The 17,979-nt window shown below is 35.4% G+C and overlaps 1 pseudogene; it reads left to right on the top strand.

Moving 5' to 3' along the window:
- The window catches only part of LOC109080441, a 99,101-nt pseudogene that overhangs the window by 28,790 nt on the left and 52,332 nt on the right, over positions 1-17,979 (top strand).

The raw sequence follows: 17,979 nt of genomic DNA, 5'->3' as shown, positions 1-17,979 counted from the left end.
ATAAAACAAATAAAAAACTGATTTACACAATCATTCTGAAGATTGGGGTCAGTTCGTAAAGTCTTGGCATTATAAATAAATGCTGGTCTTTTGAAATCTCTGTTCATTGAAGAAATAAAAAAAGTATCACAGTTTCTGCAAAAAATGTAGGAAAAAAAAATATAGTTTTCTACAATCATAAATGTTCCTTAAGCACCAAATTGGCATATTAGATTAATTTCTGAAGGATCTTGTGATGCTAAAAATTCAGCTTTACAATCACAGAAAAAAAAATTAAAATGTTAAAATAGAAACTTTTATTTTTAATTGTTATAATGATACTATTTTACTGTATTTTTTATATAAAATAAATGTAGTTTTGGTGAGTAAAAGCGACTTTCAAAAATCTTACCGATCCCAAACTTTTGAACGGCAGTGTCTCTCATAACAATGTTAGCAAGTGTAACATTTTAGCATTTGTTTTATTAGTGTAAGTATATAATATTTCAGTGTTTAATCAAAGGATGGCTCTGTCTGTGGATGCATCCATGGGTGTTGTTTCTTTAGTAAACGGTGTTTAGAGTTGGTGCTGTCAGTTAAGCAGTGAATTATGCTTACTTCATTTCTGATCTATAGGGCGCTCTGGTTCATCTTCCTTACACCAGCATGAATAATCTCTATGTCTGGTTTTTTAATTACCTAGTGACTTTCCTTTCTCTCACCAAGACCAAAAATATCATGATTAATCACAGTGTCATATGAAGCTATTAGTGTTGAATTTAGCCCTGTGGATCTGGAGGATATATAGAATATGTGAGTGGACTGCTATCCGTCATGAAGATAGAGAATGTGAGTGTGTCCTGACAGAAAGAAGATCTTTACGATGTATTTGAAAGTCTAATGTAGGACATATTTGACTGAGATGTTAAGAAAGAGAAGAAGCAGCTGTGGTGGCTTGTCTCATTTTCATGTCATTATTTTAAAATCCTGTTGTTAATAGCCTCTTGCTGTCTTGCTGATGGTTCTGGAAGCTCATGATTAAGGAAAAATACACACTCTGAGAGGAATGTGTGATCATTTATTAGACATCTGTATAGTGGCACACAAATCTAATGGTGATTCCATTTCAATTAATAAAACAAGCAGTGCATCAAACAAAAAACAAGACTTGTTATATAAGAAATATAAAAAAAACACTTACTATATATGCATACATTAATGGATTGGATTAACGAACAAATTTTATATACTGTATATAGTATTTTTAATATATTGTAAATTTATTATTGCTGTATATTTTATTAATCTTTTTTAAGTTTATTTATTCATCCTTTTAAAAGTACTTTTACAAAAGCTGCTTTGTATGCTCAGTGTGCAGTTAGCTTTGTCCTCAGATGGTATGGACAGTATATGTATTGGTTTAATTGGATGATAAAGCAGACATCTGGTCTTTGAAGTGGTAAGCAGGATTTGGAATGACAGGGATGAGATGGACGGATAGAGGCTAATGGTCCTGTGGTTAGCTAAGGGCTGTTGCAACATGATACTGCACTAGGCTAATGGAGGAGGTCGGTCTGATGGGGCTATGTGTTGCCTTTTGATGGTTTAGTAAAGTAAGGGTACTTGCTCAACAGTGTTTGTTTGATGCACCAGGACAAACCTTATTGGTTCTTGCTTATCAAGCAAGCATCAAGTTATTTTTTTGGGTATGTGCCATGAAGTTTTGTCATCATTTACTCATATTTATGGTGATCCAGATCTGTACTGTATGTTTTGTTTTTCTTCTGTGGAACACAAAATGAGATTTTTAACAGGTTGTCAAGTTTGTCTAAAGATTTGTCCAACTTTTGCACATATTGAAAATGGAATGTCAAGCTTGAAGTATGACAAAAAAAAGCACAATTGTGTGTATTCCACAAAAGTTGTGTGCTGTTGCATATTCAAGCCATACATTAGCATTGTTTGAAGAACAGACTAAAATTTAAAGGGATATTTCAGATAGTTCCTTTTTTCCCTTTGCATTTCAAAGAGGAAAGTCAGTCATACAGGTTTTGGAAACAATATGAAGGTGAGTAAATGATGACGATTATCATTTTTGTCTGAACTGTTCAACCCTTCATCCAGTCAAAAACTGTTGAACTGTTCTTGCCATGTTTTCGAAAAGGATGCATTCAGAAAAGTGTACATTGATACAAGCCTAAAAATAGTGAGGCATGAGCACAACTATATGCTGCTGTAAATAGAGAGAAAGTATAGTATTCCAGACTGTCTGACTGTGCAGAAGCCTGACTGTGCTTGTTGGATGAATTGATGACTAGATGAGGTGGAGGTGATTCTCTAGTGAGTGCTCTAATGGTATACTCACCATATATCTCATCTCCCTGTTCACATCTTCACCAGGGACATTCCCTGACAGCTCAGAGAGAACAGTGAGCAGAGAGAAAAAAAAAAAAAGAAAAAAAAAGAGAGAAAGAGAGAGAGAGAGAGAGAGAGAGAGAGAGAGAGAGATGCACAGAAAGAAAAGGAAAGAAAATATAAGAATACCTTTGCTTAGCTCCTAATTCAAAAATCACATCAATTTATATTTCTGTAGCATCAAATCATTAAACAGTTATTGCATGGTAAGCAGGTATTGCATAAATATGCTACTACTTTACTAGTTCTTTTCAGGGACAGCAAGTTCTCATTCATTCAATTGTGCATGCTAATGTTGGCCAACTCCTCTCTGATTAGGTCTCCTCACTATAGATTCCAGTCTGAAAATCAGTGGCTTCTCTCCGGAGATCGATATGCTTCCCCTTGGTTCCTCATTTTCTCATTTCTAATAGAGGTCTGATAGGCTCCAATCAGTGTGCAGCTCATTTGCAAGAGTAGCCAGAGAAATTGTGTAATATTTCTGCAATATTCTACTCAGATGTCAAGTTATTTTTGGGGCATGTGCAATAAATTTTTCAGAACTCCCTGACTATTTCATAACCACTTATGTTAATTTCATACACTACTGTTTTAGACTAGGGACCAGATTCATGAAATATTTTTAAGAATAAAATTTGCTTCTTATTTTCTGACAGTAAAATAAACAAACAAAAGATGGAAAATATATATGAATTTTACATTTTTTCATATGTTTGTGAATCTGGTTCCAAGTTTGAATCCAAGCACAATAATGTTGTTCTGGTTTAACCCAACACTCTTTGACTTTGTTTGTGTGACATTGTATTATTTATGTCAGATTGTGTTGTATGAGTATCTCTGTACCACTCTAAACAGGCCCATCTACCAGGTGGCCGTGTGATGCTGTACAGTCTCTCAGCTGACAGGGTGATCTGTGTTGTACAAAGTCACCATGTTCCCTGGCATTCAGCATTGTTAGTATGATAGCCCTATTGATCAATCTGCAGGGAGCAAAGATGGATCACATTTGGATCCATAGGAGTGCGCCAAGACCTGTTTGGTCTTGTGGTTTACTGGAAGAACATTCACCTGTAAAATAAACCCCTTCATTCATACTGCACTCAATCTCCTAGTATGTGTGAGGTTGGGAATGAAGTTTATTTTGCTTTTTTTAGTGCTTTGCGGATTTCTTTTGTAGATTGCATTAATTAATAAGCCACAATTTTGGAGTTTTAGTCATTTTGTTTTGTAGTTTTGGCATCAGACAGAATGTAGATTGTTTTACGGTCTGCTGCAATTATGAGCGTAATGACCGCTGGATGACTGCTCCCTCGAGCAATGTGCACACTGTTTCTCTGTCTCTCTCCTCCTGTGAGATGACATCCTCCTTAAGTGTTCTCCAGCACACTGGCCTTTCAGTCCTCTGGGGTCCTTGATGAGAGGTCTAATGACAGATACATGTTCCTAGATCTTACCATCCAGACCTTGGCTCTCATAGAGATAATCTGATTATCCTGGTCACTAGAACTTTACGTCAGTGGAAAATTAGGAGCTAGTATCCGTTCTCCATCAACTTCTGTGCTCTCCAATTATCTGTAGACATATAAGCATGTCTGTTCCAAAACCTAGTGTTCTGCCTCACCTCCTACTGCCTACGTAGTCAGCTGCCTTCTAAAAGAGCATCTTAAAAGGTAATTGAAACTCACAATTGACTGATTTTGAACAATATACATACAGTATGCAGAAAGCAAGTACAACCCACCCATAGGCAGAGTTTAGGCACTGCCCCCCCCAGACGAGAGCCAATAATGATTTTGTCTGAGCTATGAATAGGGTGACCATATATGCTCTTTTTTCCGGACATGTCCTCTTTTGGATCTAAAAACCTCTTCTTGGATGCAGGGTTGCCAAGTCCGTGTTTTTTCCACAGAATTGGGCTACTTTTAAACTGTTGCCATGGGTTGATTTTCCCAACTGGGTTAAAGGTTTGAAATATTGCATAAGATACATTTGACTGAAATGGTTGTATTGAAACATTTTACATTCTACCTATGATAAAACTTTCATGGACTTTTACATTAACTGTTCCCTCCTGGTGGAATGACCTGCCCAACTCAATCCAAGCAGCTGAGCCCTTAATCATTTTCAGTAAACAGCTGAAAACACATTTCTTTCATCTTCATTTGACTCTCGGACATTTGCACTCTCTATTCTATTTCTATTCTAACTACTTAAAGTAGATTTATTTAAAAAGAAAAAAGGAACCCTTTACACTAGCATTCCCTATTCTTTTACTATTCAATCTGCTTGTAAAAACAAAACAAGCAAACAAAAAAAAAATTATAATAAATTTAGGAGAAATCCAGTTAAGTGATAACCCCCACACTTTCCTCTTTTTGGAAAACTAAAATATGGTCACCCTAGCTATAAAAATTAAAGAATTCACATTTTCTCATTTTATTTGTATTATCTTATTATTTCAGCGGTTAGAATAAGTATGTTTTGGGCTAAATTAATTATTTAAACCCCATATACTCGCGAGTCGTGAATGACTGAGAGGACATGAGAGGACTCTCTTTTCGTTATTGTCCCTCTTTAGTAAGTTAACAAATATTCGTTGTTTTTTTATAAATCCGCTAATAAAAATGTGGTGGACTGAGTCATTTCTGGCTGAATTGGACAGGCGTTTTGAAGCAATGGCCTTGAGTGTGGCGTGTGATACAGTATTCAGTTGGAGCATGTTACGCAAGCCTTAAGATTCACCCTTGGCTTGTGACAGCTGAAGTGGATCTTGTGAAATGTGCGATCGCATCTCTGATTACTCTTGAGAAACTAAAAGATGAAGTAGGCTACAGAAGGACAAATATCCAAACTTTTTCAGACTACCTCACTTAGCACTCACGCTCCCCAACATCACAAATAAATTAAAAAGTTTCTCAGTTATGAGGAGAATCTGGCTCCGATCTTCAGTGGCACAGGACAGATTCTCAGATCTTTCTTTACTGCACATAGAAAACGATTTGACTGAAAAACTAACAGAAGAGAAGAGATAGTGAAAGAAAGACAGTGGTCATCTACGCAATTCTTGAAAAGAAGCAGCTTTTCTGCATTAGGTGTGTTTTTCAGTATTTTTGCATATTTAATGTTGAATATATGTTATATAAATATATGAAATGTAGAACATATAAAAAAGTGTTCATGGCTTGTCTGCCAGTGGGTGCCCCCCCAAGCATAAAAGTGAAACTCTGCCTATGACCCCTACCTTTAGCATTCCACACAGGATATTTAAATTATAAAATTGATTTCAACAGAGTTTGGTGTTAGGATGTTGCTAAGCTAATGATGTGATTACTCTTAAGAAGCATCAAAAAGCGTAGTTAATTATTGAGTAAAATAATACATATTTATATTCACAGACTATTTTATTGATTCTGTATTGAATGACATATACACTACCGTTCTAATATATTTGGTCAGTAAAAACAAACAAACAAAAATCATACTTTCATTCAGCAAAGATGCATCAAAGTGATAAATTATGACAGTAAAGACATTTTTAATGTAACAGAAATGTATGATTTCAAATAAATGCTGTTCTTTTGAGCATTCTGTTCACAAAATTAGCACATTAAAGCACCAATATTAGCATATTAGAATGAAGGATCATGTGATACTGCAGACTACAGTAATGGCTACTGAAAATTCTGCTTTTCTTCCAGATGGAACAATTACATTTTAAAATATATTGACATAATTTTTTTTTTTTTAATTGTAATAATATTTTAAACTATTGTTAATTTTGGTGTATTTTAACCAAATAAATACAGCTTTGGTGAGAACCTTTTCAAAACATTAAAATCTTACCAACCCCAAAATTCTGAATAGTAGTGTAAGTTTATCTGTTCAGTGACGTTTTTATTTTATTTTGTTTGCTTGGATTTATTTATTTATTTTAACTCATCCAGATAGTACTATCTTAAGGCAGCATAATTAAGCTACTTACTTTTGTGTTAGCCTATGATGTCTTAAAGGGATACTCCTTCCCAAAAATTAAAATTTTGTCATTATTCACTTATCCCCATGTCGTTCCAAACCCGTAAAAGCTTCGTTCGTCTTCGGAACACATTTTAAGATATTTTGGATGAAAACCGTGAGGCTTGTGACTGTCCCATTGACTGTCAAATAACTTACACTGTCAAGGTCTAGAAAAGTATGAAAGACATCGTCAGAATAGTCCATCTGGCATCAGTGGTTCAACCGTAATGTTATGAAGCGACGACAATACTTTTTGTACGAGAATAAAACAAAAATAATGACTTTATTCAACAATTTGTCTCCTCTCAATCTCTCCGCATCACCGTAGCGACATTTTGGTGAATATCTGCTTAACGCAAACTGCGCACGCTCTTCGATGTAAGCCGCGACACAAGGATACATTTTCTACTTGTATTTACACTTTGATTTAAATGAAAACTGTGCATCCGTGCAGCGCGGCTGACACGGAAGAGCGTAAGCTGCCTACGTCCAGCTCAGATTCTCCAAAATGGTGCTACAGTGATGCAGAGAGACACAGAGGAGACAAATGTTGAATAGAGTCATTATTTTTGTTTTCTTCCTGTACAAAAAGTATTCTTGTCGCTTCATAACATTACGGTTGAACCACTGATGGCAGATGGACTATTCTGACGATGCCTTTCATACTTTTCTAGACCTTGACAGTGTAAGTTATTTGGCAGTCAATGGGACAGTCACAAGCCTCCCGGTTTTCATCCAAAATATCTTAAATTGTTTTCTGAAGACGAACCAAGCCTTTATGGGTTTGGAACGACATGGGGGTAAGTGATTAATGACAAAATTTTCATTTTGGGGTGGAGTATCCCTTTAAGCTTGCTATGTTTTGGAACAGAGCAGTAATGAACCCCTGTTGAAAAGCAGTAAGATATGTCTTTTTAGTCTCAAAACTCTCAAAAAAGTCTTTCTTAACACAGTATAGTCTTCATTTTTTTATTTTTTTTTATTTGGTTTATTACTGGATAACATAATGACAGGAAAATATTGGATGACAAAGGAAGTCTTGGAATTGAGAAATGATCCAGATTGGACTCAACTCAACGCATTATGAACTAACCACTGCACAATGGTTTCAGAAATGTTCTCTCCATATAGAAGTCGCAATCTTAAGTTGAGTTACCATTAGCAAAATTTCAGGTGAAATATCACAGACAAAAATGTTTTATTGTGTATTGTCAGTAATACAGTGATGTATGAAGCACAGCTTACACAAAATTCACATTTAAAACAAGTAGCTTTCTGTTTCAATGCAGCAAATCCATGTGAAAAACTTGAAAGTGTTTCTGAATCTTATGCACTTGCACAAATTTTCCAGTCACTTGAAATTCTTATTGAAAATACTGGGTTTCCCTTGTAAACATTTGCATAACAATGCTAAATGTGATGACACCTTTATTCAAATCTAGACAGTAGTTATACCCAACACTCTGCGTCTGTCTCACTAATTAATGTTAATGTTAAGGAATAGACGTTAATAGATACAACAATGTCACTTAAATATTGATAATATTAATGACAGTGTAATCATAGTTAATGAATCAAACATTTTGCTCACTGGATTTGTCCCTTTAGACTCTGTTGTGTCTCATTAATGACAGTGTAATCATAGTTAATGAATCAAATCTCTAATTGTCTTTAGTGGGATGAGAAGCACACTCACAGGGATTTGATTACAGCCTCTGTGTTCATATGCTGTCTCTGAATTTATTTCAGGCCATTCTTGTAGCTTTTTGTTTTATTTCCACACAAATGTCTGGAAAAGTGTGTAAAGGATAGAGGAGCAACAGTATTAGCTACTAGCCATTTTGCAGATATATTTCATATTTTTTTAGAGTGAACAGTAAAAAAGAACAGTTGTGATTCTTCCACATGACAAATAATTGAAGATGTCAACAAACACAACAGCAAAAACAGCATAAATGTAGGCAGCAAAACAATAAATAGAAACATAACTTTATTTATTCATGCCCCAGTGCATTGCTGAGAACTCGATTACCACATTTATCACAGTATTATTATCCACATATATCTTGCTTAGATATGCTCACATTTCACAGAAATTCTCCTTTTTTTCTTTCTTTTTTTTGGTGCTTCTAGTTTATGTGCAGGGCCTATTCAAATTTATTTGCTGTACCTGATTTCCTCTCTTCCGAACTGCAAGCTTTTGTTGGTTTGCACAGACCAATAGCCAATACATGCATTTTTATGACCTTATATTAATTGAGAAACTATATTGGAGTTACCATATATGTTGTACACTTATTGAATGCTTTTCCTTTACTATGTGTGAGAGAAAGTGAGATTTTTGTGTGAACTATCCCTGATTTGTGTTAGGGCTAGGCAGTATGTTGAGTTTGTACAATATATCACTAAATATTTTTTTTTACAAATGATGTGGAACATGAGAAATGCGTTATATTAAAGGCTTTAGAATAACGTGTAAGATATAGTTAATACACATATAGTTTAAGGCGGCTCGCCCCATCAGATCTTATGACAGATACATGTGCTGACAGGTACTTGCGTATTTTAATGTGTTATGTGGTTGTTTTCCTCAGTGAACTTACATATTTCACAGGTATATTCTCCATCTGTAAATGTTAGAAAGTCATGGAAATATTTCCATTTTGCTGTCAGGAGTGGATGAACCTTCTGCCTACGAGTCTCTGCTAAACTTCACAGACTTCAGGGAATGAGCAGTGCACACCAAACAGACTCCAATTGAAAGTGAAATGAAATGAAATAGGAGCGCAATAATAAACTAAATATAAATTTTGCTAATTTTTTTTCGTTGTTGACAATAAATGTGCCATATGTAGAATTTTAAACCAACAAGTATGTGTATGTGTGTGTGTGTGTGTGTGTGTGTGTATATATATATATATATATATATATATATATATATATATATATATATATATATATATATATATATATATATATACAGATTTTTTTCCCATCCAAACAGAAAAACATAGAAAATAAATACTGTATATCGCAATTTGCCCAAAAAAAATAAATAAAAAATACAGAGATGTGTTCACACCTCATTAAATGTGGTAAGGAAGTTGGAATGGAAGCACTGGATATTTGGCCTAGCTTAAATTGATAACCATTATACTGTTTCACATGTCTGGTTAGCAGATGCTCTCGTCATTATTGTGGTATTCTGGTGAAGTCTGTATTCAGCTTTCCTCCAATCCTCAGATCACTCGAGGGAACATAAACCTGTGAAGCAAGGGCTACAGAAAACATCTAACCCACCAGACCACTGAGACAGTGTCATGCATTTTGGCTACTGAACACATATTCATTATGTCAAGACAATTTTCAGGCTTATAGTAAGTGTAGGCGATTCACTGTTGTTTCATGCACCCTCCTAATGAGATGGAACCGTTTCAGTGCCATCTCCTTTTTTCCTGATGTCACATGGCATTCATTTAGTTTTAAAAGATGAATCACTACAATTCTTTTCAGACCACAAGGATGGGAATATCTGGCAACCCTGCACTTGACTTGGTTTAGATTCTGTTCATTTTAAAACAAAATGTTTGGCTAAAGAGAACTATTGTGTTGTCATTTTTCATTCAGATGCATGAAATAGTTAACAATATAGACTTAAGCAGTAATAAATCAATTATAATTAAGAGAAAATCAGTCAAACAAATTCCCTACAGCACTGTAATAAATGTAATACTCAAAGGAGTGGAGTTGCAGCAGTGAAATTTGGCTTTGGCTGCTTTACTGCTCTTGCCAAAAATGCAATTTTAAAGCTAAATCAAGAAATATAAAGGGACAGTGGTAGGCACGATGAGCTGGTTGCCGTAGAAACAGCTGTGTAAGAGAGTAGAGGGGGTTTAAGGATCTTTATGTGTATGCTGAATCAGCATTCTCCATGATCCCCTAACAATTACAGACAATTTGTTTTAAATTGGCACTAGGAGAAATCTTCTCTTTGCATGCCTCATAAACATTTTGTGTATGGCCCATTGTTGTATATGCTGGTGATTCTAAGAAAACAAATGGTGGTGAATCAAACAAAAAATCTGTCAGTGTCTTTACAGAGCAATGACCAGATTGCATTACACATTCTTTTTTTATCCTTGCGAAGACCATGGGATCTTACCAAGAAGCAATTATCCAGACAATAAGAAGGATTATGGCTGTATAGATATGAATGTGTTATCATGAAATGTGTTGAAGAGATTATTACAGGTGCTGTTAGTGTAGGAATGGGTGGGGGTTTGATCTCCTCCAGGTTCTTCTCATGCTTATAATTCTCTCTGTACCTCTTCTCAGTTTCTACTCTCATTACTTCTTTCTTATTGCAGGCCAACGATGCCTCAGGGAACACCTGGAACTGGCTCTACTTCATCCCACTCATCATCATCGGCTCTTTCTTCATGCTCAACTTGGTTTTGGGGGTGCTGTCGGGGTGAGTGTGAAATCAGAGTCATCAAATTAGTCCCAACTGCATGGGAATTTTCTGGAACTCTATGTTGTACACATGCAAGTAAACTTATTCAGGATTCTTAAAAAGTGTCTTAAAATGTACCCATTATTTCTTGGAAGTATTTATTTCAGAATTTAATTCAGAATAAATTACCCATAAACATATTATCATACAACATATGGGCTATTTCCAAAAACATTTTTGAAAATAATCAGAATTAATTGAAATTAATAATTTAAAAAAAGTAATTATTCATTATTCTGCCTTTGCTGAACTAGTAAAATGTTTTTGTTGCATTGAATTTCTTGCAATAAGTTAAGTATTCTTCCTATCATTTGCACTTGGTCAGTTCAATTCAAATTTCCAATTCATGAGTTGAAAGGAACCCTGGGTTGTAATGTTGTTATACGATAATCCTTTTTACTCTTGTCTCAATAGAAAGGGATGCAAACTTCATGTTACCCACTTAACTAATCATTCACATTTAGAATTTATGCTCCTGCTTGGCCACAAACATAAATATAAACAATTTGGAGCCAATACAAAGCTTACAGTATCCGTTGAGAAGCAAACAAACAGTGCTCCTTTAAAATTATTCAAGGGATGAATCTTATAGCTAGTAGGTGGGCTCTTTTGAAATAAATGGGCTTTCATAAACCATTGAAGGCCCCATAAAATAATTTCTGTCCTACAGGTTGGAATCTATTCACCTACAGCTTATGCATATCCAGAGAAGAAGCAACGTTAAGTGCAGTGGACCTCTGCTTCTCAGTTCGATTAGGCAGCTCTATTTTACCAATGCAGTGTTGGTCGCAATTAAGTTTTTCCTCCATCAATTGTGATTGAGCCAAGAGCCACATATATTCTCTATAAAACAAATATCACACCCTCACACTAAAGTATCTTTATTTTTCGCTCATGCTTTACTTTTCTTGCTCTCTCTCTCTCTCTCTCTCTCTCTCTCTCTCTCTCTCTCTCTATTTGCTTTATTCTCTCTCACACACACAAACACTGTTTTAATGGAAAGTCTTTCTCTTCATGCATTATCTTTGGCATCATTTCAAAGAATCCTGAAAAAATAATAATACATTTTTTTTGAGCAGCGAATCAGAATTTTATAATGATTTCTGTAGGATCATGTGACACTGAAGACTGGAGTAACGGCTGCTGAAAATTCATCTTTGCCATTAAAGGAATAAATTACATTTAAAATATGTTCAAAATGAAAAAAAATAATAATAATTATTCCCGTTTTTACTGTGTTTTTAATCAAATAAATGCAGCCTTAGTGAACATAAGAGAAAATAAAAAATTTACAGACCCCCGATTTTTGGACAGAAGTATATAACATAAATAAGACAATTGTTAACATAAAGTTAGATTATAGAGCCATAAATTTAATTTGGATAGCATTTGATTTTTGTGTTGCAGATCTGATTGCAGGCTTCCGTCATTCAGTCCCCCATCCTCTCTCCCTCTCTGTTGTTCTCTCTTAATTTACATGCTCTCTCATCGACCTTCAAGTAATGTTATCAGTCTCTACTCTCCCGGTGTGAAATGTATTCATTTAAAGCTGTTTTTAGCTTTAAAGGTGAAACAGGCCCTCAGAGACACACATTCTTGAGAGGATTTGCATAAAAATTTTTTTACGGTTACTATTGCCAGAAAATGTTCATGTGTACAGCACATTCAAGGACGTCTGTTTCTGTGTGTATGGAATTGACAGAATATTAGTGCAGTTTTATCCATGCAGGGATTCGATCTGTTTTTAAGTGTGGTGAGAGCTCTCTGACGGTGTATCTGTCCTCATGGTAACCTAATTGAAGAGTACTGTGCATTCAAGATTGCTGTGCAGCCCCCAAATTATCACACTTGCAAAGGCTTTCTACAAACTCCTTCTGAAGTGTGAAATGTCTACAAACCATGGACCGCAAAGGATGACGGGAGCTCAGGAGCATCTAATTAGGCTAAAATACAGTGTTACATAAAGGCATGGCACAGGCTTCTGTGTCCTTCTCCTTGAGAGAAAGTGAGGTTTAAGATTTTTTAGAAATTTTCCACATTGCTGGATTGTCCCAGAACAACTTTGCAGCAGTTATTATGTAAAGTTGCTTTTTCTCTCACTTAGACCTACAAAACTAGGTCCTACAAAACTACTATGTCTAAAATGGTTCTGCAGTGTGATAACGTATTTTGATAATTACAAGTATTGCATGTAATCTTTAGTATGAGATCATAGGCTGCCTGAAATCATAATACTTATAAAATACACTACCGTTTGAGGTCAATATGATTTTTTTATGTTTTTGAAAGAAGTCTTTAATGCTCACGTTTTTTTTTTTTCCAAAATTGAAAATTCCCCATTGATTTTTTTTTAACAGGTATTTTACCTGTATTTTTGCATTGTGTTGTTCAGAGTTAACCGAAATGTCCATAAAATAGAAAATTAATGGAAATGTCCGAAATGTCCATAAAAGTAAAAAAAAAAAAAAAAAAAACAAAATGGATATATATCCTGCAGAAATATATACCAGTATACTAGTTAAAAAATATAATATATAAAAAAAAATGTATTTCTGTCATGGCAGTCGTTAGTCCAATTTTCAGTGTCACATGATCCTTCAGAAATCATGCTTATATGCTGATTTGGCACTAAAGAAACATTTCTTATTGGTGTGTTGAAAATTGTCGAGACCATGCTTTTCAAGGTTTATTTAATGAACAGAAAAACAATCTAAAGAACATAGTTAATTTGAATTAGAAATATTTTGTAACATTTTAGATGTCTTTTCTGTCACTTTTTGTCAATGAAATTCATTCTTGATGATTAAAAGTATTAATTTCTTTATTAAGTATTAATTAATTATCAAAATGCTGTTTAAAAACCTTTAGATGGAGTATACCGTAGCCTGTCACAGTGTATTTTTACTCCGATAGGTGACTTTAGAGTGTTTGAAATGTTCATATTTGAACCTTTAGTCTTCAGTGGATGCACTGGTTGCCATGGTGCATGCTGTGTCTCTCAAGGTTGTGTGCGGGGGCCGGAGGTTAGTTCACCTGTCTGACCATGCTGCCTTCAACACAAAAGGTCATTGTGAGGCCTCATGGAGAGATGAGAGGACTGCCACGGGGTGGGGGTTTCGAGAAGAGGTGGGCATCTGTGTTATCCTCGCAGTGGGTAGTTATGCAGCAGGTATCCTGCTAGAAGCCAATTCATAGCCATTTCATCTTGATCTCTCTCACGCCACAATGGCCTTTTGACCTTGACTGCATGAGTAGCCCTGTTAGGGATTATACCAGTTTACTTTAAGAGTATACATGAAGCACAGCTTCAGCTGTAGTTAACTGAGAAATTGTTGATCTTAAAATTATTTTTGTCTGAACAAATTAAAACGAACATATTTCAGTTTAGGCATCAAAGTATTATAATGTACAGCATGAAAAATAGATAAAGATTAGGCTATATTTAAAGAGTCCCTCCAGTGAAAATCAAGTTTTTAATGTTTACATGTCTATCTGGTGTTTTTAATATGCTTTAAAACAAACCATGTGCAAATTCATCAGTCAAAACCATTGCTGAGCATTTTCCCTTAAAACTGCAGTGTACCCAAGACAGTCCTAGTTGGTTTGAAACAGCCCCTGTTGATTTTTAGAAGTTAGCTGTCTAGATGGCAAACAGGAACATGGTTTGTGTAACATTAGCAATTATTAGCTGTTTGATAATGTAGTCAAGGCAAAGGCTAATGATATCAATTACATGTTAATGTTACACGTTACATGTTCAACATTGTAGAGAGCGATACATAAAAGCATTACCATTTTTATACATTGACTTGTAGATGACTCTTTATAATTTCCTCTTCCTCTTCTTCTTTGGTTCAGTCTCTGGTTCAAACATATATGGCTGGATTATTCCTGTATTGCCACTTGCCATTGTGTAGCATTTACTATTTCAGCTGACTGAAAGTGGGGCAGGAAGTCTGAGATGCTGCGACTGAGTGAAGGCGGGGACTCATTTGCATATTCATGTTTCTGTGTATGTTAAAGGAAGTAAGGGTGTAGAGTTATATTCAAGCCATTTTAAGGCATGAAGAAAATATTTTGACTGGAACGTTAAATATGTTATTTTGATCATCAAAGATGAGTTTTAAGGGGTAAAATTAGTGACAGCTGGGGGACTTTAACGGTTTATAAAGGAATGGTTCACCCAAAAATGAAAATGCTGTCACAATATTTGTCAAAGAGAGAAAGAGAGGGTGCCACAGAGTTAGTATTCCTCCTCGTCCGTCACACACTCACTGTCACACTGCCACTGCAATGCAGGGAGCGGAAAAGAGGATTTTCCCCACATTGTTAAATGGGAATCATGCTGAAGAACCGCATACATTGTGTTCTGGATGCTAGTGCAGCATCATGTTCTTGAATGCATAGTTCACCAAAAAATTTATATTGTGCCATCATTTACTCATCCACTTAATGTTGTCCCAAATCTGTATTTTTCTAAAAAAAAAAAAAAAAAGTCTGTACAATAAGAGTCAGTGGGTCCAATGGGATGTTGCTTTTGGATCCCATTGACTTTTATTTTATGGACTAAAATTGACTTTTGTGTTCCATAGTTTTGGATTCCTTTAACCACATTAATAGTTGTAAATAATACAAAGATTATTGACAAAGATTACAAAGAATACAAAGATTATTGGAGTACAAGAAAATGCTATTTGCTTCTTTCTGTCTTTTTTCTCCTTTGTTTTTTTTTCTATTCCCATTCCCTTCCTGCTCTGATCACATTCTCGAGCATGAAGTAACATTTTCATTCCAGGAGCATTACATCCCTTACATTCTGTCCACCCTACAGTACTTTTATTTTCTTCTTTTCTTTGTTCTTTGCATTTATAGCTTTTTTTCACCTCCTTTCTGTACACTCTGTGCACCTGTTAAAGAGTAATGGTGGTCAATCATCACGCTGTCCTCTAATTGGTGTGATAACAGATGGCAGGTTGTGAGGGGGCACAAACAGTGCATTTTTTCCCTTAGTGCTCCTACTGTACATAATCACATTGCAGGGAAAGCTGTAATGCTGATGAAAATGAATGGGACTCATTTAATAACCAAGTCAGGGTAAAATATGCCTCTCACAGGCATTGCACGGCCATTTGTCAGTAAATACCACTTTTTTGACCTATGAGCTTAATATCTAATCAAGGTATACACAGTTTTGTCATGCTGTGGGGTGAAAGTTAGAGAGATTAGATGAGAGAAACCGTCTCGCCCTGTAGGTGCATTACTGAGAATAATGGACTGACCTCTGTTTCCTTGTGAGGCTGTAACATCTCTTGAGGAAGTTAATCAACCATTTTACATGAGTCATTTCAGCTATTTTGTGTTCTTAAAGCTAAAGTGCACCATTACTATCATCAATTAGAATTGCAGAAATAATAGTTTAATATATTAAAACAGAAAACACTCAAAAAATTTCCTGACTCCAAACTTTTGAGCAGTACTGTATATTATTATTGTATAGTATATATAATAATATATAATATTGTCATATTATTTCTACAATTTGTGGCAATTTTAAGCAAGGATTAACTGGTCTTTTTAAGCAGATCTATTGAAGTCTACAAACATAGATTTAGATTTATAGACTTGAATAATTAGTCTACTTAATGCATCACGCTGCAATTATATTTGACAATTAATATAAAATTAATATAAGAATAAGATATAAGACTATCTGACTCTGTATATGAAGTTGGGATAGGAGAAGGAATTTGAACAATTAAGTAGAAATTGCACACTTCAGCTTAAAGTGAGGCATAAACTGTAGACATTTAGCTGTTGTTTTCTATTGATTCTAAAACATTGATTTTTTCTACAGCTCTTGCAAATGTGGATGCCACACCTTGTACTTGCTTTTTTCTCTAACGTTTCATTTTGGTGCATTTGGTGCATTCACTTTTGTTTTCCAAAAATGTTACCTTATCACTGGCTGTATTTGCTTTTGTGGACGCATCACTATATTATGAGATACGCACATGCTCTTATACACATGACCTGTGCCATTGAGCAGGGCTCCCCTGATGCCTCTGTGCAGTACAGTGTGTTCATGGATATGTATTTATGTGCATTTGTCCAAACAGGGAGTTTGCAAAGGAGCGAGAGCGTGTGGAGAAAAGGCAGGAGTTCCTGAAGCTTCGCAGACAACAGCAGATCGAGAGGGAGCTGACCGGCTACCTGGAGTGGATCTGCAAGGCAGGTCAGTCTCTCAAATGAACATTATCTCCATTAACACTTGATATGTAATATCTTCACAGAACCCATTTTCAAATCAGAGAAACTCATGGGTTTTTCAAGAACCTGAGAATTATCTACACTGCAACCTCCAGAAGGTTTTCGTCTGTTCCCTACAGAGTATTCTGTCCCCTTGTGCTTTTTCTCCCATGACCCATGTTTATTTCACTCGCTTCCCGGATCTCTCCTCGGCCGCGATGGGAGCTGATGTATCTTTGCCTGTGTGTTGCTCAGCACTTCCTCTCTCCATGGCAACCACATAGCCTTCCACTCTCTCCACCAGCTGGTTCATACTCTCAGTCTTCTTATGACTGCCTGTACTGTGGATTTTCACTGATCCGGGGCCCAGTTTAGTAATAGTCTTTTTTATGTGCTATATAAATAAATGAACTTCGTGGATTTTCACTGATCCGGGGGCCAGTTTAGTAATAGTCTTTTCAAGTTTTACACATTATGCATGTATTAAAATTAGTGCCAATATAATTTGATTGCAATATTTTTACTGTGTGAACAGCGTGATGTTGCGTCCCTGAAACTGCACCAACATTTCAGAACTGACCCCCACCCCCCCCTTTTTTTTAAATGAGTTTAACATGCCAAAATCAACAGAAAAAAAAACATGTTATAAATGTACACTATGGCTTTCAAAAGTTTCTGTTAAATAATTTTTAAAGAAATTCTCTTAAAATAACCAACTCATCATCACAAAAGATCACACTTAAATACATCACCGTAAAGACAGCAATATTGTGAAATATTATTGCAATTTAAAATAACTATTTTCTATTTTA

This window comes from Cyprinus carpio, chromosome A5 (assembly GCF_018340385.1).
Source record: "Cyprinus carpio isolate SPL01 chromosome A5, ASM1834038v1, whole genome shotgun sequence".
Lineage (NCBI taxonomy): Eukaryota > Metazoa > Chordata > Actinopteri > Cypriniformes > Cyprinidae > Cyprinus > Cyprinus carpio.
This window is presented reverse-complemented; position numbering and strand designations above follow the sequence as displayed.